This window comes from Siphateles boraxobius, unplaced genomic scaffold, assembly GCF_051911475.1.
Source record: "Siphateles boraxobius isolate OS27281-9 unplaced genomic scaffold, OSU_SipBor_1 23, whole genome shotgun sequence".
Taxonomy (NCBI): domain Eukaryota; kingdom Metazoa; phylum Chordata; class Actinopteri; order Cypriniformes; family Leuciscidae; genus Siphateles; species Siphateles boraxobius.
The window spans coordinates 177431-201267 of NW_027508844.1; the positions used below are offsets into that span (position 1 = coordinate 177431).

Consider the following 23837-nt stretch of genomic DNA (forward strand, 5'->3'; position numbering starts at 1 on the left):
CTAATACCGTTTAAATATGAAGTGTCTGTATAAAACGTGTTACATTATTAAATTAGAGACCTTGTTTTTTAATATTGTGCCTGGTAGGTCAGGTCAATAAGTTCATGCAATTTTTTTAAGTGCCAGGTCCAAACAAAGAGAGTTTTAGTTCATCTGCACCTGCCAGCTGCTAATGTATTGCGAAAATTTTTGCTGACCGCACAAGCGGGCTTCCAGTCTACGTTCAAAGGCCTGCGTTGGTGGTATAGTGGTGAGCATAGCTACCTTCCAAGCAGTTGACCCGGGTTTGATTCCTGGCCAACGCATCACATTTTTAAATTAAAGACCTTGATTACGAGCATTCTTGCTGTATGGGTTCGATTCCTGGGTCAGTCCATTCTTGCTGTATGGGTTCGATTCCCGGCCAGCACATTGCATTTTTCTCAAGCTGTCTTTAAAACAGTCCTCCGGGGGCCCTTGCCAACTTCTCCTGTAACTTGTTTGCTGGAGCAAAACTTTTGTTAAGGTCTTTTGGCAGCAGTAAAGGACTGGATCTCCCCGTCGGGGAATCGAACTCCGGTCTTCCGCGTGACAGGCGGAGATACTTTCCACTATACTAACGAGGAGTTGCAGAGACAGGTAGTTGTCCCCGATCAGTGCTACTTCCAGGAACGGCTTCATGCGTCATTTTAGCTCAACGCTTCACAGAAGCCAGTGAATCCAAAAAAATGATCTAATACCATTTAAATATGAAGTGTCTGTATAAAACGTGTCACATTTTTAAATTAAAGACCTTGATTACGAGCATTCTTGCTGACCGCACAACCGGGCTTCCAGTCTACTTTCAAAGGCCTGCGTTGTTGGTATAGTGGTGAGCATAGCTGCCTTCCAAGCAGTGGCCAGCCGCACGTAGGTGTAGAGTGCTGCTAGCCAATAAGGAGCTGAGGAAATTACATGGAGGAGAGCCAGAAATAATACACAAAATTAGAGGTTCGATTCCCGCCTCGGCCACAAATGCCATAAAATTACCATTCATATTTTTATCTAGATACACGTTAAGTACGATTAACATATAATAAACAAACTTTGTGCACAAAAATAAAATAAAACTCGTAAGATTTGTTCTTGTGTAGGATGTACAAAATGTGCATTTATCTTAATAAATATTTACATTATAATAGGGTAGCTATCTTTAATATAGAAAATATTTGAATGTGAATAATTGAAAAGAACAATTTGATAATGTTTTAGACCTTTATTTTTTAGAGATATTCACAGAAATCCAATATATATGAAATATAACCAATACACACCAAATAGTAAGTTTCTCATTTTATTTATAGTACATATTATATAAATCTGAAAAAGGTAATGTATTAAATACTTATAGATTAAACAACAACACCATTAATAATAAAAATAATAAAATCTAAAGTTTTGGAAAACACAGGAAAAAAAAGAAAAATATTTTAAATTAAATAATTATGTGTAGAGTTTTAGAAGTTACAGTTATTAACATTTAGTGTTTACACATCTGAGCAAGATAAAATAATGCAAGTTAATAAAATAAACTTTAAAAACATTAAAATACAATGTAAACAGGATTCCGGGTGGACTGAGAGACAAGATGGCTGTGTGATCTTGAGCTCCCGATAGCAAGTTCGAATTAGCCCCCCTGAATTCACTAAATGCAAACAACTCGTAGTAATTTTATTTTGGAATGAATAGGGGAGCGATGATTAGAAGTCAAAAGAAACGTGACGCACAGAAAAGGAAGAATAAACCAGAGATGGACGACGCTCAGAGCCCCGACGGTAACCCCGCGGGAGACATGTGCTCAGTGCTTCGAAGTATCAGTAAAGAAATACGCGACTTCAGGACCGAACACAAAGCTTCATGAGCGCCTCCTTCATAGCCGTACTAGCCAACTCGGTCTCGTTGATCCGCGTTTCCGCTTCAACGAGACCGAGTTGGCTAGTACGGCTATGAAGGAGGCGCTCATTAAGTCCATGGAAAAACAGAAAATAATGCAGGAAAAATTGACTGATTTAGAGGGTCGGAATAGGCGGAACAACATTCGCATCTATGGCGTACCTTAAGGTAAGGAAGGCAACCTCGTGTCTGATTTTGTGGAGCACCTTTTGAAAAGCGAACTTGAACTGACAGCGGACACTAGCTTGCGGTTTCAACGTGCCCATAGAGCATTAGCTCGCAAACCAGAGCAGAATGAGCCACCCAGGTCCATAGTGGTACATTATCTGGAGTTTACCACCAAAGAAACAGTACTGAAAAAAGCCTGGGGAAAGAAAATAATGATTGATGGACGACGCCTGATGTTTGACCATGATTATGCTACGGAGATCGTTTAGAAGCGCAAGGCGTATGCGGGAATAAAGAGGCTTTTGAAAGAGAAGGGAATACGATTCCAGACACCGCTGGATAAGATACGCATCCACTGGGAATCTGGACCACGTATTTACGAGAGTGCACAAGAAGCAGCGCAGGAGCTGAGGAAGAGAGGGTACTCGGTGGAGACACCTGGCCGCAGCACCGCGAATCCGAACCGGAAGGTGGAGCAGTTTCTTCAGGCCCTGACATCGCAGCGAGCCGGAGTGAGGAGCGCTGAGGACACAGCGATCCGTGCAAGGGAAAGACTACAGGAGTTTGGGCGGTCCCCCTCTAACTAATTTCCATTCCCTATTTTGTCAGGGTATGTGAAACTTTCTTGGCCCTTAATGAAACCAGCTGTGAGAAGTTAACGTTAAACGACTATTACATCACTTTTGCCTGTGAGGTGAGCTTTAAATCTTTCTATGCATATTCTTACGCCACCCTTGAGACTATCTTATTGATACTACATGAAAAGCAACTTTACTACAATTTTGAGTGATATCTCGTTTCACTTTATTCTATTCAATTTTTTATTTTATTCTATTTTTATTTAGTTATTCAGTTATTTATGTATGTATGTATGTGTGTATGTATGTATATGTATATATATATATATATATATATATATATATATATTAGTGCTGTGCGTTAAACGCGTTATTAACGGCGTTAACGCAAACACATTTTAACGGCGTCAATTTTTTTATCGCGAGATTAACGCTCTTTTTGGCCTAGCAAACAACATCACACCGGATAGCTAGACCGGAAACAAAACAACAGGCACGCCGCACGTACTTGTTTGGGCTTGCGCGCCGGCCAAAGAGTAGTAGGCTAACGGTACGTTTTGAGTGGATGGCGCGAGCGCGAGACGCCGATCTAGAGACGTGCACTCTCAACGCAGTAGAGTGCGGCGCGGGACTAGATTTGATGGCCGAGTGCGAGGGCGGGCTCGAGCGGTAATGCACTCACTCTGTGTGCGGATACGGGAGAATAAAACGATTCGCGGGACTCCCGCAAACTAGAAATATCTATGAATAAAACATAAAAACTAATACATTTTTATTCATGTTGCAGAAAAGCAACAAGAACAACTAAAACAAAATAGAAACGATTTACAGGCCAGAGTTTCTTTTTATAACATGTTTGCAGCGTTGAGGGATGTAGCCAATCACAGACATATGAAGAAGCATCAGAAGCATTTAAAATAGACTCCCCTCACCGCTCAAAACAGACTTTTTGTTCAGTGCTGAATTCTGTAAGCTGGCAAATCCTCAAATTATAACAAACAAAGTGTATATATTATGAAAGATGCATTGTGCAGTCAGCTTCACTGATAATAACAGATGTGTGAGATTGCGATGAACTGATGTCAGCTTTTTAGGAATTATTAAGGGAGCGCACTTTACGCGCATTCAGTCATGCCAAACCATGCACTCAGTAGCCTGCTTGCTTTTATGTTATAACAGTGGTTTGTGTGTTAATGCTTTAATAACAAATAATTTATCAGGAGCATTTATGCTGATGTGTATGGTGGCGACACGTAGGCGAAAGTATTTGGAGGTAGCCTACAAAAAAGATTCTATTTGCGGGCGGGAGCGGGACAAAAATGTTGCGGGCGGGAGAAAGTAACATAGAAAATAGTTGAGAACGTCAGTTATAACGACCCACGTATGAAAAAAATTGACGGGTTTAAATCGGGCTTGGGCTCATAATTACAGTTTATGTGTCGGGCCGGGCTCGGACACAATGCGCACGGGCTCGGGTCGGGCTTGATTTTTTGGGCCCGATCTAAGCTCTACAATGGATGACTTCAGACAGAAGCACATGGATACCACAGCTAAGAACAAACTTACTGCTGATCCACTTTTCCATGTTGATAAGAGCATTAAAATTAGAAAAAATAATGAGACAAATAGAAATGAAGGGACATTTAGAATAGATAAAAATGTGCGATTAATCGCGAGTTAACTATGGCATTAATGCGATTAATCGCGATTAAATATTTTAATCGTTTGACAGCACTAATATATATATATATATATATATATATATATATATGTATGTATGTATGTATGTGTGTATATATATTTTTATTATTATTTTTTTAATATTTTATATATATATATATATATTTTTTTTTATATCTCTATTTAACTTTAACGCTGGTGAAGGGGGGCCAAAATACTTAAGACTAATGCTGACGACTTCAATAGGAATAAAATAAACGCTATCGGACGACGTTGGACTACTAAGATGTGTGAAACGAGGGTTTTCACAACTAGTGAGGGGCCCTCCCGGAGGAGGCTCCCCCCTCTGCCTACCAATGGGGACTTAGGGTGGCAAAGGCTCACCCTATCTTGGAGGTTAATTGTTTCCTTTTTGTTCTTTTTAGTTAGCACAAGTTGTCCAGATGTTCAGGTCTGTGCAGTTTTAAGCTGTCTGGAGGTGAATGAATGTAACATGGGTTTGGATCACTTAAATGCCATATAACAATATAAAACTAGTGTCACTTAATGTCAATGGGATGAATAATCCAAGTAAAAGAAGTAAGGTTCTGGCTAAACTAAAGAAAGAAAGGGCTCAGGTACTATTTCTACAAGAAACCCATCTGCCCCAAAAAGAACACGAAAAGCTAAAACGCTTTGGATTTAGGAATAAATTTTACAGTTCGTACAAACCTGGACGGAGGAGAGGAGTAGCTATTCTCATCACAAATACGGTTCAATTTGAATGCCTTAAAGAAGTTCGGGACACTGAAGGGAGATATGTACTAATTAAAGGGAAGCTAGAAAACAGAATGGTGACACTGGTCAATGTATATGCCCCCCCAGAGGTACCAAATGTTTTCTCAGAGCTCTGTTTAACACTATTGCTATAAAACTGAAGGTATTTTGATATGTGGAGGAGACTATAATGTGGTCATGAACCATAACTTAGATACAACAAGCCGAAAAGGAAGTAAGATGTATTTAACCAAGTTTATTAATACATTAGTCCAGGAAATGGGACTAATTGACGTATGGAGAGAACTTCACCCACAAGAAAGGGATTATACACACTACTCAGCACCTCATTCTGTCTGCTCCTGAATCGACTACTTTTTAATCAATGCAATTGAATGCCACAGGGTAACAGAGAGTAAAATTGTTGTGGCGGATGTATCAGACCACAGTGGGATCAGCTTGACAATACACCTCAATAATAGGAAAATAAACACTGTCTGGAGGGTAAATGTGGGTATCTTGAATAATAAGGGGTATGTGAGATACTCAGGACAGATATAGAAAAGAGGGCAAGATTTGTAAAGCAGACCTACTACGAATCAGGCACAAAAGCAACAAGACTTTTAGCTAGGCGCTTACGGAAACAACAGGCAGTTAACACGATTCATAAAATTAGGAACCCTCAAACCAACCAAATATCACATGACCCAGATGAAATTGAAAGAATATTTGAAGATTACTACAAGAAGCTCTATTCTAAACCTCTATCAGCAGATGAAAAAACAATAAGGGGCTTTCTAGACTCACTTGATCTGCCGTCTATTGGTAAGACACAGAATGACACTATTATGTCACAACTCACAGTTAAGGAGCTGGGAGCTGCAATAACTAGGCTAAAGGCTAGTAAATCTCCAGGTAACGATGGTTTTCCACCGGAATGGTACAAGGCCTTTCAGAAGGAGCTAAAACCTTTGCTTCTGCCCTGTTTTAACTGGACTCTTAATAAAGGTTGGGCCCCCCCATCGTGGAAGGAAGCAATCATTACAGTTCTACCTAAAGAAGGCAAAGATAAAAAGAACTGCAAAAATTATAGGCCAATTTCACTTCTAAATGTAGACTGCAAACTATTTACATCAATTATATGTAAAAGATTAGAGGCCTTCATTCCAGATTTGATCGACGAGGATCAAACTGGGTTCATTAAAGGACGCCAAACGCACGATAATATTAGAAGAACCCTTCATATTTTAGATAACGCTCGAAAAAGTGATATAAGTACAATTCTTGTAAGTTTAGACGGCGAAAAGGCATTTGATAGTGTTAGTTGGTTATTCTTATATGAGGCAATAAAGAGATTTGGCTTCAACGACGGCGTAATTCAATGTATCAAAACTATTTATCAAGAGCCCACAGCGAGGATCAGAGTGAATGGAAGCCTGTCCAATACAATCCAGCTGGAGAGGGGGACAAGACAGGGTTGTTGTCTGTCTCCTACTCTTTTTGCTTTATATGCTGAGCTTTTAGCGCAGGCAATACGGCAGAATGGGGAACTGCTGGGTGTTAATATAGGGGGAACAGAACATGTAATTGGCATTTTCGCGGATGATGTCATTATTTTCCTGCAACAACCAGATATATGTTTCCCACACCTAATGTATTAACTGGAAAAGTATGAATACTATTCAGGATATAAACTGAATATATCAAAAACACAGATTCTCTCTCTAAATTATTCTCCAGCCCGACAAATAAGAGAGGCATATAATTTGGAATGGAATTCTAAGACAATGAAGTACCTTGGAGTAACTCTTACTAAAACCCTTAGTGATATGTACGAAAACAACTATAGTGAAATTGAGGAAAACATCCAAAAATATATTGAAAGGTGGTCTACCCTTCAGTTAGGCTTTAGTGCTAGAATACAAGCTGTCAAAATGAATATTCTACCTAAACTGTTATATTTATTTCAATCTCTTCCAATTAATATCCCCCAAAACAAATGTATTGCTTGGGACAAGATGATCTCTAGATTCATTTGGAATGGTAAAAAACCAAGAATAAAACTTAATACACTCCGACTACCTAGAAGTAAGGGTGGAATGGCTTTACCTAATCTTATAGAATATTTTTATGCAGCTCAGCTCAGACCTCTGGCCTGTTGGTGTAGTCCTGACTATGAGTCTAAATGGAAAGAAATAGAAAAGGGCATACAGGGCTATCCGACCCAGATACTGGTCGGGGATGAACATTTGATAGGTGCTTTAAGGCACGCTATGAACCCAATAATAGCATTTACACTAGAAATATGGAGTGCTGTAGTAAGAAAATACAAACTTAAGAGGGATACGTGCATATTGCAGTGGTTTGCGTATGACTCAAATTTTAAGCCGGGGATGTATGATCCAGTATTCAAAGAATGGGCACAAAAAGGTATGACAGCAATATGTACAGTTTCGACAGGTAGAGAATTTCCAACCTTCAAAGATCTTAAGGCAAAATACGACCTAGAAAACAAAGATTTTTACAAAAGAGATAAAGCCACTTGAAATGACAAATAAGGTGATTAGAGTCATTGTGGACTTGTACAAACAGAAGGGGTCTCGGCTCATCTCTGCTTTCTATCAAGCCCTGGGTGAGAGTAGGCAGGATACGACACTCTATATAAAAGCAAAATGGGAAGCAGAACTACAAATTCAGATACAAGAGGAGGCATGGAATCGCATGTGCGAGACACAATGTACTTCTACAAGTTCCTTAATATGGAGAGAGTTCTGCTGGAAAAACTTAGTTCGCTATTCCATAACACCGAAAATAAAATCGAGGCAACTCGCTAAACAACAAAAATGCTGGAGATTGTGCGGGAATGTGGAATCAGACCATGCACACATCTTCTGGAACTGTACAAAAATGGGGACATACTGGCAAAATGTTCACCTAGTTGTTAAAAATGTTTTGGGATATGAAATCCCAAACACTTGTCTAGTGATGTACCTAGGGAATATTGAGGAGGTTGTAAGGAAAGAAGATCTGTATTTGACTAATATGCACGCAAAATAACAATGCAAGTCAATAAATTAACTTTAAAAAACAATAAAATACAGATTCAGATTATTTTATTTAATGCCATGTCAGCATTCAAAGCTATTTTTATGGCAAAAATTCAATTACAAAAATACAAATATCATATAAATACAATAAAAACAAAACAAATATAAGCTACAAGTCATTAAATAAATTAATCTGAATCTGTATTTTATTGTTTTTTAAAGTTAATTTATTGACTTGCATTGCTATTTTATCTTTCTCAGACCTAAAAAACACTAAATGTTAATTATTTTTACAATTAAACTCTGTACATAATTATTTAATTTAAAATAAAAATCTTGTTTTTCCTGTGCTCTCCACAACTTTAGATTTTATTATAATTGTTCTTTACTAATTTCAATTTGTTCATTAAAATACTGTACCAAAAGTTTTGTCCTTGTTTACATTGTATTTTAATTTTTTTAAAGTTTATTTTATTGACTCGCATTATTTTATCTTGCTCAGATGTTAATAACTGTAACTTTTAAAACTCTACACATAATTATTTAATTTAAAAATTTTTACTTTTTTTTCCTGTGTTCTCCAAAACTTTAGATTTTATTATTTTTATTATTAATGTTGTTGTTGTTTAATCTATAAGTATTTAATACATTACCTTTTTCAGATTTATATAATATGTACTATAAATAAAATGAGAAACTTACTATTTGGTGTGTATTGGTTATATTTCATATATATTGGATTTCTGTACATAGTTGTACAAATATAATGTGAATATCTCTAAAAAATAAAGGTCTAAAACATTATCAAAATGTTCTTTTCAATTATTCACATTCAAATATTTTCTATATTAAAGATAGCTATACCCTATTATAATGTATATGTTTATTAAGATAAATGCACATTTTGTACATCCTACACAAGAACAAATCTTACAAGTTTTATTTTAATTTTGTGCACAAAGTTTGTTTATTATATGTTAATCGTACTTAAAGTGTATCTAGATTAAAAAATGAATGGTAATTTGGTATTTGTGGCCGAGACGGGAATCGAACCTCTAATTTTGTGTATTATTTCTGGCCCGCCTCCATGTAATTTCCTCAACTCCTATTGGCTAGCAGCGCTCTACACCTACGTGCGGCTGGCCTCGCGTGTGAGGCGAACGTGATAACCACTACACTACAGAAACCTATTGATGAGGCACATGTGCTTTTTAGAAGATGGCTCCTTCCCATAATCTGCTCTGCAAGCAGTGTGACAGTCTGTGAATTCCGCAAACAACAGAACAGAGGTCATTCGGCATGGGAGTCTGCCTACAGCTCCTTGGTACGATGGCCTTCACCTGTCTCAAAAGTAAGGGTTTTGTAGCGAATTGCAGCATTTATATTTAAAACACATCCACTTGTTTCCGCCCAGTTTTGAACTAAGGACCTTTCGCGTGTAAAGCAAACGTGATAACCACTACACTACGGAAACTTGATTTGGATGTCAGTCCCACCGCTTCTAGCGTACGCTTGTTCAAAAGCGACTGAAACTATAGACTACTGAGTGTTTTTAACATGGCAAAAAGCTGCTAATTTTGTTGGCAGACCGAACATTTTATATTATTGGACAGGAAACTTCAATGGTCATTTGTTTTATTTTTGTCCTTTTCTAAGAGATTAAACCACAAACATCCCTGCAAGTGTACTGACCTGCTCAACAGAAAATCGCATACGAAATTTTTGCAAAAATCACCCACAGCTTCCACCCAGTTTCAAACTGGGGACTTTTCGCGTGTGAGGCGAACGTGATAACCACTACACTACAAACACGTCCTCATGTTGCAGACATAAATCTTTAGGTGCACGCTTATTAAAAAGCATATAAAGGAAATGAGCACTGCACCCACCTAGCGTGGCAAAGAGTTTAAATTTTCCGTCAGAATCCAACCACTGTTTCTGCTCGGTTTCGAACCGAGACTTTCGCGTGTTAGGTGAATGTGATGACCACTACACTACAGAAACCTATTACTAAGATGGATGTGCTTTTTAGAAGATGGCTGCTTCCCATAATCTGCCCTGCAGGCAGTGTGACAGTCTGTAAATTCCACAAACAACAGAACAGAGGTCATTCGGCACCCACCTAGTGTCATTCGGCATGGCAGTCTGCCTACAGCTCCTTGGTACGATGGCCTTCACCTGTCTCAAAAGTAAGGGTTTTGTAGCGAATTGCAGCATTTATATTTAAAATGCATCCACTTGTTTCCGCCCAGTTTTGAACTGAGGACCTGTCGCGTGTAAAGCAAACGTGATAACCACTACACTTCCGAAACTTGATTTGGACGTCAGTCCCACCGCTTCTAGCGTACGCTTGTTAAAAGGCGACTGAAACTATAGACTGCCCAGTGTTTTTAACATGGCAAAAAGCTGCTAATTTTGTTGGCAGACCGAACATTTTATATTACTGTACAGGAAACCTCAATGGTCATTTGTTTTATTTTTGTCCTTTTCTAAGAGATTAAACCACAAACATCCCTGCAAGTGTACTGACCTGCTCAACAGAAAATCGCATACGAAATTTTTGCAAAAGTCACCCACAGTTTCCGCCCAGTTTCGAACTGGGGACCTTTCGCGTGTGAGGCAAACGTGATAACCACTACACTACGGAAACAAGTCTTCAGGTTGCAGACATAAATCTTTAGGTGCACGCTTATTAAAAAGCATATAAAGGAAATGAGCACTGCACCCACCTAGAGTGGCAAACAGTTTAAATTTTCTGTCAGAATCCAACCACTGTTTCTGCTCGGTTTCGAACCGAGGACCTTTCGCGTGTTAGGCGAACGTGATGACCACTAAACTACAGAAACCTATTGATGAGGTGCATGTGCTTTTTAGAAGATGGCTCCTTCCCATAATCTGCTCTGCAAGCAGTGTGACAGTCTGTAAATTACACAAACAACAGAACAGAGGTCATTCGGCATTGCAGTCTGCCTACAGCTCCTTGGTACGATGGCCTTCACCTGTCTCAAAAGTAAGGGTTTTGTAGCAAATTGCAGCATTTATATTTAACATGCCACCACTTGTTTCCGCCCAGTTTTGAACTGAGCACCTTTCACGTGTAAAGCGAACGTGATAACCACTACACTACGGAAACTTGATTTGGAAGTCAGTCCCACCTCTTCTAGGGTACGCTTGTTCAAAAGCGACTGAAACTATAGACTGCCCAGTTTTTTTAACATGGCAAAAAGCTGCTAATTTTGTTGGCAGACCGAACATTTTATATTACTGTACAGGAAACCTCAATGGTCATTTGTTTTATTTTTGTCCTTTTCTAAAGAGATTAAACAACAAACATCCCTGCAAGTTTACTGACCTGCTCTACAGAAAATCGCATACGAAATTTTTGCAAAAATCACCCACAGTTTCCGCCCAGTTTCGAACTGGGGACTTTTCGCATGTGAGGCGAACGTGATAACCACTACACTACAAACACGTCTTCAGGTTGCAGACATAAATCTTTAGGTGCACGCTTATTAAAAAGCATATAAAGGAAATGGGCGCTGCACCCACCTAGCGTGCCAAAGAGTTTAAATTTTCTGTCAGAATCCAACCACTGTTTCTGCTCGGTTTCGAACCAAGGACCTTTCACGTGTTGGGCGAATGTGATGACCACTACACTACAGAAACCTAATGTTGAGAGGGATGTGCTTTTTAGAAGATGGCTCCTTCCCATAATCTGCCCTGCAAGCAGTGTGACAGTCTGTAAATTCCACAAACAACAGAACAGAGGTTATTCGGCATGGCAATCTTCCTACAGCTCCTTGGTACGATGGCCTTCACAAGGGTTTTGTAGCGAATTGCAGCATTTATATTTAACATGTGTGAGGCGAACGTGATAACCACTTCACTACGGAAACACATCTTCAGGTTGCAGACATAAATCTTTAGGTGCACGCTTATTAAAAAGCATATAAAGCAGTGGTCTCAAACTCAATTCCTGGAGGGCCAGAGCTCTGCACAGTTTTGCTCCAACCCTAATCAAGCACACCTGATTCAGCTAATCAAGGTCTTCAGGATTGCTAGAAACTTCCTTGCAGGTGTGAGTTTGAGCTGGTTGGAGCTAAACTGTTCAGAGCTGTGGCCCTCCAGGAATTGAGTTTGAGACCACTGATATAAAGGAAATGAGCGCTTCACCCACCTAGTGTGGCAAACAGTTTAAATTTTCTGTCAGAATCAAACCACTGTTTCTGCTCGGTTTCGAACCGAGGACCTTTCGCCCTTTAGGCCACCGGGTTAGGGAAGGGGACCCCCGCGCGACGCCCCCTAGGTGATTTTTCGGGGACCGGCCGACGGCGCCGACGAAATCTGGCCCCCTCGCCCGCGATCCGGGCATCGGCCACAGGGGGGCGACTCGCCGACCGCCCTCAGTCGATTCGACACGCGCCGAACAGGTTGCGGGCGGGCGTCCACGGAGCGCACGCGCGTCCCCCTGACCGCCCTTTCGCGAAATTCCCTGACCGCACCCACCGACCACGGAGCGCCCGTCCGTCCCACCTTTGACCTGCGAACAGCCCCCTGGCCACGCCCACTGACACGAACAGCCTATTCGTCCCACCGACCGCCTGTGTGACCACGAACGGCCTTTTCGCCCACGGCCAACCTGGGTGACGGCCCCTGGCCCCGCCCACTGACACGAACAGCCTATTCGTCCCCCTAACCGCCTGTGTGACCACGAACGGCCTTTTCGCCCACGGCCAACCTAAGTGACGGCCCCTGGGCACGCCCACTGACACGAACAGCCTATTCGTCCCCCTAACCGCCTGTGTGACCACGGACAGCCTATTCATCCCACTGACCACCTATGTGACCACGAACGGCCTATTCATCCCACCGACCGCCCAGTGACCACGGACAGCCTATTCGTCCCACTGACAGCCTATGTGACCACGAACGGCCCGTCCGTCCACGGCCAATCTAAGTGACGGCCCGTGGCCCCGCCCAGTGACTACGGACAGCCTATTCGTCCCACTGACAGCCTGTTTGACCACGAACGGCCCGTCTGTCCACGGCTAATCTAAGTGACGGCCCGTGTCCCTGCCCAGTGACCACGGACAGCCTATTCATCCCACTGACAGCCTGTTTGACCGCGAACGGCCCGTCTGTCCACGGCCAATCTAAGTGACGGCCCGTGGCCCCGCCCAGTGACCACGGACAGCCTATTCGTCCCACTGACAGCCTGTTTGACCACGAACGGCCCGTCTGTCCACGGCCAATTTAAGTGACGGCCCGTGGCCCCGCCCAGTGACCACGGACAGCCTATTCGTCCCACTGACAGCCTGTTTGACCACGAACGGCCCATCTGTCCACGGCCAATCTAAGTGACGGCCCGTGGCCCCGCCCAGTGACCACGGACAGCCTATTCGTCCCACTGACAGCCTGTTTGACCACGAACCGCCTATTTATCCCACTGACCGCCTGTCTGGCCACGGACAGCCTGTTCGTCCCACTGACAGCCTGCTTGACCACGAACGGCCTGTCCGTCCACGGCCAATCTAAGTGATGGCCGGTGGCCCCGCCCAGTGACCACGGACAGCCTATTCGTCCCACTGAAAGCCTGTTTGACCACGAACGGCCCGTCTGTCCATGGCCAATCTAACTGATGGCCCGTGGCCCCGCCCAGTGACCACGGACAGCCTATTCATCCCCCTAACCGCCTGTGTGACCACGAACAGCCATTTTCATCCCACTGTGCACCTATGTGACCACGAACGGCGTATTCATCCCACTGACCGCCTGTGTGGCCACGAATGGCCTATGTGTCCCATCAGAAGAACTATGCATTATTAGACTTAAAATGGCATGTCCATGGACAGCCTATTTGGACTCTGTCAAATAAGTTACAGGTCGGCAAAGTAAGGGCCCACCTGTAACTTATTTGACAGGGTCCAAATAGGCTGTCCGTGGTCAATGCATTAATAGGTCATATTTCATAATTACAGTGCTTTTATTAGGTGAAACCTACTGTACACCACACAGGGGCCACAATACAACACACTGATGTACATTAAAGCTATCAATTATGCATAATTAGCCTAAAAATGGACTGTCCACGAACAGCCTATTTGGACCCTGTCAAATAAGTTGCAGGTGGGCAAAGTAAGGAACCACCTGTAACTTATTTGACTGGGTCCAAATAGGCTGAGCGTGGTCAATGCATTAATAGGTCATATTTCATAATTACAGTGGTTTTATTAGGTGAAACCTAATGTACACCACACAGGGGCCACAATACTACACACTGATGTACATTAAAGCTATCAATTATGCATAATTAGCCTAAAAATGGACTGTCCACGAACAGCCTATTTGGACCCTGTCAAATAAGTTGCAGGTGGGCAAAGTAAGGGCCCACCTGTAACTTATTTGACGGGGTCCAAATAGGCTGTCCGTGGTCAATGCATTAATAGGTCATATTTCATAATTACAGTGGTTTTATTAGGTGAAACCTACTGTACACCACACTGGGGACACAATACAACACACTGATGTACATTAAAGCTATTAATTATGCATAATTAGCCTAAAAAATTACTGTGCACGAACAGCCTATTTGGACACTGTCAAATAAGTTACAGGTGGGCAAATTAAGGGCCCACTGTAGCCTAAAACTGGACTGTCCATGAACAGCCTATTTGGACCCTGTCAAATAAGTTACAGGTGGGCAAAGTAAGGGCCCACCTGTAACTTATTTGACGGGGTCCAAATAGGCTGTCCGTGGTCAATGCATTAATAGGTCATATTTCATAATTACAGTGGTTTTATTAGGTGAAACCTACTGTACACCACACTGGGGACACAATACAACACACTGATGTACATTAAAGCTATTAATTATGCATAATTAGCCTAAATATGGACTGTCCACAGACAGCCTATTTGGACCCTGTCAAATAAGTTACAGGTGGGCAAATTAAGGGCCCACTGTAGCCTAAAAATGGACTGTCCACGAATAGCCTATTTGGACCCTGTCAAATAAGTTACAGGTGGGCAAATTAAGGGCCCACTGTAGCCTACAAATGGACTGTCCACAGACAGCCTATTTGGACCCTGTCAAATAAGTTACAGGTGGGCAAATTAAGGGCCCACTGTAGCCTAAAAATGGACTGTCCACAGACAGCCTATTTGGACCCTGTCAAATAAGTTACAAGTGGGCAAAGTATACCTGTAACTTATTTGACGGGGTCCAAATAGGCTGTCCGTGGTCAATGCATTAATAGGTCATATTTCATAATTACAGTGGTTTTATTAGGTGAAACCTGCTGTACACCACACTGGGGACACAATATGACACACTGATGTACATTAAAGCTATTAATTATGCATAATTAGCCTAAATATGGACTGTCCACGAACAGCCTATTTGGACCCTGTCAAATAAGTTACAGGTGGGATCTTTTTTATATTTTGTTGTCATGATTGATAAAAATGCATAAAAATGATTAAATATCAATTTTAAGTTCATCTTTGGGCCCCCCTGAGCAATTAGCAGCCTTCAGAACCCCGAAATTCCACTGTCCACGAACAGCCTAAATTTTTGAATGGGATAAGTTGCAGGTGGGACGTCCAGATCTCAGCCTCTGGACACAATTTGGAGCTGAAACCTGAAACAGGGCCCACCTGTAACTTATTTGACGGGGTCCAAATAGGCTGTCCGTGGTCAATGCATTAATAGGTCATATCTCATAATTACAATGGTTTTATGTCGTCAAACCTACTGTAAACCACACCGGGGACACAATACAGCACACTGATGTACATTAAAGCTATTAATTATGCATAATTAGCCTAAATATGGACTGTCCATGAACAGCCTATTTGGACCCTGTCGAATAAGCTACAGGTGGGATGCTGTTTTTAACTTAGACATTTTCAGCGGATGAATCCCCGTAATGATTAGGCGATTTTATCACATGTGGTGAAGTCCCACCTGCAACTTATTTGACGGGGTCCAAATAGGCTGTCCGTGGTCAATGCATTAACAGGTCATATTTCATAATTACAGTGGTTTTATGAGGTGAAACCTACTGTACACCACACAGGGGACACAATACAACACACTGATGTACATTAAAGCTAATAATTATGCATAATTAGCCTAAAAATGGACTGTCCACGGACAGCATTTAGGGCACCCGTCAAATAGGTTACAGATGGAATGCTGTTTTTGACTGTAACGAACTTAACGGGGTACTACGGACCCCAGTCTTTGCGGACCGTCTGAGGGGACCCTGAGGGGCCACAGATTTCAAATCGGAGCCATTCGGAGCTATTGGGACCGTTGCGTGGGGATGTCCACCAAACGCCTATGAAAATGAATGGGATAAGTTGCACGTGTCAGTGGCTCCCGCTCGGCCCCCGGGGGTCCGAGGGGCCCCAAACTCTACAAAAAGTTGCGTCACGTGGCCCTCTGCGACAGACAGAGCGGGCTAGGTCGAGACATGCCAAGTTTATTTTTAGCTATTTTTTATGCACCTCTCTGTCTCCCATTGATCTCTATGGGAGCATGTGTCTGCAAGGGTTAATTCAGCAGTTAGGATTAGACGGCCTACTTGTTCCAACTTATGTGCAACTTATTCCATGGGGCTGTTGGTGGCCAATTAGCGCGAAAAAAGGTCAGAGGGACGCGGAACTCTAGAACCCGTCCCCGGGGCCCGTGACGAGACCCACGTGTCGGTTTCGGGCCGATCGGGCGTTTCCTTCAAAGCGTTTGGCTGAAACACATACTTAGAACCGATCTAGAACCACCAAGCCCGTGATCTAGAACCGGGGGCCCCCGGACCACAGCCGTGCCGAATTTGGGGCCGCTGCGACCTTTCGACCCCTTTTGGCCCCTGTTTTTTTGACGTCCCACGTGCAACTTATTCCATGGGGCTGTTGGTGGCCAATTAGCGTGAAAAAAGTTCAGAGGGACGCGGAACTCTAGAACCCGTCCCAGGGGCCCGTAACGAGACGCATACGTCAGTTTCGGGCCGATCGGACCTTTCTGTCCACCCTTCACCGAGCACATGGTCCAATTAATGGCAGCCCTCTTGCACACACAGAAAGACATATGCTCAGTAGAACCAAAAGTGAGGAGATTTTTGAACAAAAAAATGATACACTTGGAACCGATTTAGAACCCTGCGATCCGGGATCTAGAACCGGGGGCCCCTCGACTACCAGGGCGGCGAATTTGGAGGCGGTGCGACCTTTCGACCCCTGTATTTCCGCCCTCCCACGTGCAACTTATTCAGTTTAAACTTCACAGTCGCTTCCAGGTCAAGGGGGGCTTTTTTCGGCCAAACGAGCAGTTTTGGGCACGGAACTCTAGAACCCGTCCCCGGGGCCCGTGAAGGGACGCATATGTCAGTTTCGGGCCGATCGGGCGTTTCCTTCGAACCGTTTTGCTGAAACACATACTTAGAACCCATCTAGAACCACCAAACTCGTGATCTAGACCCGGGGGCCCCCGGACTACCGCCGTGCCGAATTTGGGCCCGCTGCGACCTTTCAACCCCTTTTGGCCCCTGTTTATTTGACGTCCCACGTGCAACTTATTCCCTGGGGCTGTTGGTGGCCAATTAGCGCGAAAAAAGGTCAGAGGGACGCGGAACTCTAGAACCCGTCCCAGGGGCCCGTGACGGGACGCATACGTCAGTTTCGGGCCGATCGGACCTTTCTGAAACACGTCCACCAAACACCTGTGGAAATGAATGGGATAAGTCACACGTGTCAGTGGCCCCTGTACGGCCCCCGGAGGTCCCACGGGCCCCAAACACTGCGTGCCGGGGCCCCTCGGGCCCCCGAACGACATAGCAGGTGGACGAGTCTCTAGAGCTCAGGGCTAATTTTTTCTCCACATTTGTTCAAGTTTCTCTTCAAATGCCACTTGCACTCATAGTCAGCTCATAGACTGGCATTCCCTCTTGAAGGGTCAAACTGAAAACACACTCGGAACCGATCTAGAACCACCAAACCCGGGATCTAGAACCGGGGGCCCCCGAACACCCACCGCGTCGAGTTTGGGGCCGCTGCGACCTTTCGACCCCTTTTGGCCCCTGTTTTTTTGACGTCCCACGTGCAACTTATTCCATGGGGCTGTTGGTGGCCAATTAGCGCGAAAAAAGGTCAGAGGGACGCGGAAACTCTAGAACCCGTCCCAGGGGCCCGTGACGGGACGTACGTGTCAGTTTCGGGCCGATCGGACCTTTCTGTCCACCCTTCACCGAGCACATGGTCCAATTAATGGCAGCCCTCTTGCACACACAGAAAGAAATATGCTCAGTAGAACCAAAGCGAGGAGATTTTTGCACAAAAAAATTATACACTTGGAACCGATCTAGAACCCTGCGATCCGGGATCTAGAACCGGGGGCCCCTCGACTACCAGGGCGGCGAATTTGGAGGCGGTGCGACCTTTCGAGCCCTGTATTTCCGGCCGCCCACGTGCAACTTGTTCAGTTCAAACTTCACAGGCGCTTCCAGGTCAAGGGGGTGTTTTTTGGCCAAACGAGCAGCTTTGGACGCGGAACTCTAGAACCCGTCCCAGGGGCCCGTGACGGGACGCATACGTCAGTTTCGGGCCGATCGGGCGTTTCCTTCGAACCGTTTTGCTGAAACACATACTTGGAACCGATCTAGAACCACCAAACCCGTGATCTAGAACCGGGGGCCCCCGGACCACCGCCGCGCCGAATTTGGGGCCGCTGCGACCTTTCGACCCGTTTTGGCCCCTGTTTTTTTGACGTCCCACGTGCAACTTATTCCCTGGGGCTGTTGGTGGCCAATTAGCGCGAAAAAAGGTCAGAGGGACGCGGAACTCTAGAACCCGTCCCAGGGGCCCGTGACGGGACGTATGTGTCACCGGGCCGAACCACCGAAACGCACACTTGGGAACCACGTAGAACCTTGAAACTAAGGATTTCGCCTCGGGGCCCGCTGGGCTACCCTCACGCCAAATTTCGAGGCCCTGTGACTTTTCAGCTCAGAGTTAGAGACACAGTGAATTGAGACAAAAAACAGGTGGTTAGGGGTCAAAATAGGCACTTTGTGGTACTGAGGATGACTATGGTGAAGTTTAGGTGGTTAGGGGACCCCACAGGCACTTCGTGGCAATGGAGAAGAAAATAGGTGGATAGGGGTCAAAATAGGCACTTCGTGGTACTGAGGAAGACTATGGTGAAGTTTAGGTGGTTAGGGGACCCCATAGGCACTTCGTGGCAATGAAGAAGAAAATAGGTGGTTAGGGGTCAAAATAGGCACTTCGTGGTACTGAGGAAGACTATGGTGAAGTTTAGGTGGTTAGGGGACCCCATAGGCACTTCGTGGCAATGAAGAAGAAAATAGGTGGTTAGGGGTCAAAATAGGCACTTCGTGGTACTGAGGAAGACTATGGTGAAGTTTAGGTGGTTAGGGGACCCCATAGGCACTTCGTGGCAATAAAGAAGAAAATAGGTGGTTAGGGGTCAAAATAGGCACTTCGTGGTACTGAGGAAGACTATGGTGAAGTTTAGGTGGTTAGGGGACCCCATAGGCACTTCGTGGCAATGAAGAAGAAAATAGGTGGTTAGGGGTCAAAATAGGCACTTTGTGGTACTGAGGAGGACTATGGTGAAGAGTAGGTAGTTGGTGTACCCCAAAAGCACTTGGTGGACTCCCACGTGGTGCAATGGCACCCCCAGAGGCGTCCACAGAGAGCCTATGGTAATATATGCTAATCTTGGCCTCTTTATATGCGATTTTGGAAAAGTGACACGGCACCACTGAATAAGCAGCTTGTGTCGTCCATTTCGAGCACGCGGACCTCGAAGTGTCGGTGCTGACAATGGCAACTTAAATGAATGGGGAAAAGCAAACGTGATAACCACTACACTACGGAAACTTGATTTGGACGGCACCCACCTAGTGTCATTCGGCATTGCAGTCTGCCTACAGCTCCTTGGTACGATGGCCTTCACCTGTCTCAAAAGTAAGGGTTTTGTAGCATTTATATTTAAAATGCATCCACTTGTTTCCGCCCAGTTTTGAACTGAGCACCTTTCGGGTGTAAAGCGAACGTGATAACCACTACACTACGGAAACTTGTTTTGGACGTCAGTCCCACCTCTTCTAGGGTACGCTTGTTCAAAAGCGACTGAAACTATAAACTGCCCAGTGTTTTTAACATGGCAAAAAGCTGCTAATAGGCGGCGAGCTACATAGGCCTACCGTGCACCCCCCCCACCTCCCAACAAAACCATACTTTTCTGAAAGGTCTGGATGTGTAGAATATGAATCTGAATGTTAACATTGAAAATGTTGGGTTGCACTACCTGTTTTAGGCCTGTGAATAGGGAAACCCTAAAAAACGATTGTAAGCGATTTTAACACGTCGAGATTGTCCTAGTCAATCAGAACAGCTTTTAGGGGACCCAATACACACTCAAACTTAACATATGATGACTTAGGTCAAATATCTACCATGCTGCTTATTGGTAGGTGTCTAAAATGAACATAGGTAAGGCTTTATGTTGATATAATGAGCCCATTTCATGCATAGGCCACGACCTAGATTCGCCTATCATACACCCCAACCCCCTCCCCTGACAAAATCATGCTTTTCTGAAAGGTCTGGATGTGTAGAATATGAATCTGAATGTTAACATTGACATTTTTGGGATACACTACCTGTTTTAGCCCTGAATATGGAAACCCTAAAAAACGATTTTAAGCTATTTTAACACGTCGAGATTGGCCTAGTCAATCAGAACAGCTTTTAGGTTACCCAATACTCTTACTACACTAAATTGATAGTTACTTTAAATAGTTGTTTTTAATTATTTTTTATTTAATATAGTTAAGGCCTTGTATGGATATAATCGATCAAGGTCCATTTCCATAGTATCAGTTAATATGCTAACGTGCTAACATTCCAACCCTCATTACCCTTTCCATCAAAGGTGTGTGGCTCACAAGTCATTTCATTGACAAATCAGAAACCTGTCTGGGTTGTTCATCCAATGACAAAATAAGATATTTGTTGAATTTTCATTAATAGTTTCCTCTGTGTCAGACAGGTATATAAAGACCGTCCTGAAAGACTGTTCTTACTCACACAGACAGATTCTCCAAGTCTGCATCCTCTGCCTATACAGCAAGAAATTTGTTTCACTGAATTGCTCGATGTTTGATATTTTAGTTTACAATTTAATATAATTGACCCGTCTTACTACACTACATTGATGCTTACTTTAAATATTTGTTTTTAATTATTTTAAATGACATTTGATAGATTAATAGATATATACTTTATTCATCCCAAAGGGAAATTTTAGACGTCCAGTAGCTTATACATACACACACACACACACACACATATCTCATACACATAGATAATCTAGTCGGTTATGTAGTTGGTTTCTTCAACATAGCTGAACTGCTCAGTTATGTCTGAGTCAAGACATGAGTCAGTGGGCCAAGTGACTGCAGGTCCTTCAAGGCATAGGGGATGTCATGGGACAAAACCAAAGTCCAGATGTATTGTGCATGTCCCTGGTCTTGTATATGGACCACTCGTGCAATTATGGGCAAACGCAGATTCTGATGCAAGATTAGCCAGAATGAAAGAAATACGTGACAAGAGATTAGCTGAACCACTGGAATCTGCTCACAGAATGACTGTAAGGCAAGGCAAGGCAAGGCAAGGCAAGGCAAGGCAAGGCAAGGCAAGGCAAGGCAAGGCAAGGCAAGGCAAGGCAAGGCAAGTTTATTTATATAGCACATTTCATACACAATGGTAATTCAAAGTGCTTTACATAGAAGAAATTAAAATAATCAAAAGAAATCAGAATAATTAAAACAGTTTAGAATAAAAGATAAAATACAGAAATCAGAATAATTAAAACATAAAATAAAATACAGTGCAAACAGTCGGACGAACAGTGGCACAGTGCTCATTCAGTAAATGCACAGCTAAACAGATGTGTTTTGAGTCTGGATTTGAATGTGACTACTGTAGGAGCACATCTGATCTCTTCTGGAAGCTGGTTCCAGCTGCGGCTGGCATAGTAGCTAAAAGCGGACTCGCCATGCTTAGAGTGAACCCTTGGTATTTCTAGCCGATGTGATCCTAATGATCTGAGTGATCTGTTGGGTTTATATTCACTGAGCATATCTGCAATGTATTGAGGTCCTAGGCCATTGAATGATTTATATACCAGTAATAATACTTTAAAATCAATCCTAAATGTAACTGGCAGCCAGTGTAAAGACCTGAGGACTGGTGTGATGTGTTCATATTTTCTGGTTCTGCTAAGAATCCTAGCAGCAGCGTTCTGTATGAGCTGCAACTGTCTTATGGTCTTTTTGGGAAGGCCAGTGAGAAGTCCATTACAATAATCCACCCTACTGGTGATGAAAGCATGCACAAGTTTTTCTAAGTCTTGACTGGAAACAAAGCATCTAATTCTTGCAATATTTTTCAGGTGATAATATGCTGATTTAGTTATTGCTTTGACATGACTACTGAAACTAAGGTCTGACTCCAGAGACACACCCAGATTCCTGACTTGATTTTTAGTTGTTTGACCCCTAGACTGAAGGTATGCATTCACCTTGAGAACTTCATCTTTGTTTCCAAACGCAATGACTTCAGTTTTGTCTTTGTTTAACTGAAGAAAGTTTTGGCACATCCAATTGTTTACTTCATCAATGCATTGGCAAAGGGAGTCAATGGGGCTGTAATCGTTAGGCGATAGGGATAAGTAGAGCTGTGTGTCGTCTGCATAGCTATGGTAAGCGATTTGGTTCTTTCTCATTATTTGGCTCATTGGGAGCATGTACAGGTTGAATAGGAGTGGCGCAAGAATTGAGCCTTGAGGGACTCCGCATGTCATGGATGTCCACTCAGACTTATGGTCTCCTATACTCACATAATAACCTCTGCCTCCTAAGTATGACCTGAACCATTTTAGGACTATCCCAGAAAGCCCGACCCAGTTTTCCAGCCTGTCAAGAAGTATTTTGTGATCGACAGTGTCAAATGCAGCACTGAGGTCGAGTAGTACCAGCACTGATAATTTGCCTGTATCAGTATTTAAGCGAATATCATTTATTATCTTTATGAGCGCGGTCTCTGTACTGTGGTGCGGTCGGAAACCAGATTGAAAATGGTCAAAGTATCCATTCGAGCTTAAGAATTTGTTCAGCTGATTGAAGACAACTTTTTCAATGATCTTGCCTATGAAAGGAAGATTTGAGATCGGTCTATAGTTGTTTAATATGGTCTTATCCAGATTGCTCTTTTTCAGGAGGGGCTTGACAACAGCAGTTTTCAGGGAGGTCGGAAAACTCCCAGAGAGAAGTGAGGCATTTACCACTTCTAGGAGATCTGCTTCTAAGCTGTGTAACACATTTTTGAAAAAAGATGTGGGAAGTGCGTCAAGGGGGCAGGTTGATGTTTTTAGGTGCTGCACGGTTTCTTCCAAAATTTTGCCATCAATTTCTTCCAAATCAGACATAGTGGCTACTTTCTCAGGCTGTTGTCTGATCTGCCTGACCCCAGCGCAACTCAAGGATGAGCTGATCACCTTTCTGATATTATTGATTTTCTCAGAGAAGAAAGAAGCAAACTCACTGCACTTTCTCACTGAGAGCATTTCACTGGGAATCTGGCTTGGGGGGTTTGTCAGTCTCTCTACAGT

At 43.3% G+C, this 23837-nt stretch overlaps 1 protein-coding gene and 5 non-coding genes across 6 annotated transcripts in view; 1 reads left to right on the top strand and 5 right to left on the bottom strand.

Annotated features, from left to right (window-relative positions):
- The window catches only part of LOC143747602 (transmembrane 4 L6 family member 1-like), a 484334-nt gene that overhangs the window by 143219 nt on the left and 317278 nt on the right, over nucleotides 1-23837 (top strand). The window lies entirely within an intron of this gene.
- Nucleotides 9542-9614, bottom strand: trnav-uac (transfer RNA valine (anticodon UAC)). Its single transcript has one exon. It is a non-coding gene; the product is annotated as a tRNA-Val (tRNA).
- trnav-cac (transfer RNA valine (anticodon CAC)) lies at nucleotides 10718-10790 on the bottom strand. Its single transcript has one exon. It is a non-coding gene; the product is annotated as a tRNA-Val (tRNA).
- Nucleotides 10914-10986, bottom strand: trnav-aac (transfer RNA valine (anticodon AAC)). The gene has a single exon. It is a non-coding gene; the product is annotated as a tRNA-Val (tRNA).
- Nucleotides 11201-11273, bottom strand: trnav-uac (transfer RNA valine (anticodon UAC)). Its single transcript has one exon. It is a non-coding gene; the product is annotated as a tRNA-Val (tRNA).
- trnav-aac (transfer RNA valine (anticodon AAC)) lies at nucleotides 11734-11806 on the bottom strand. The gene has a single exon. It is a non-coding gene; the product is annotated as a tRNA-Val (tRNA).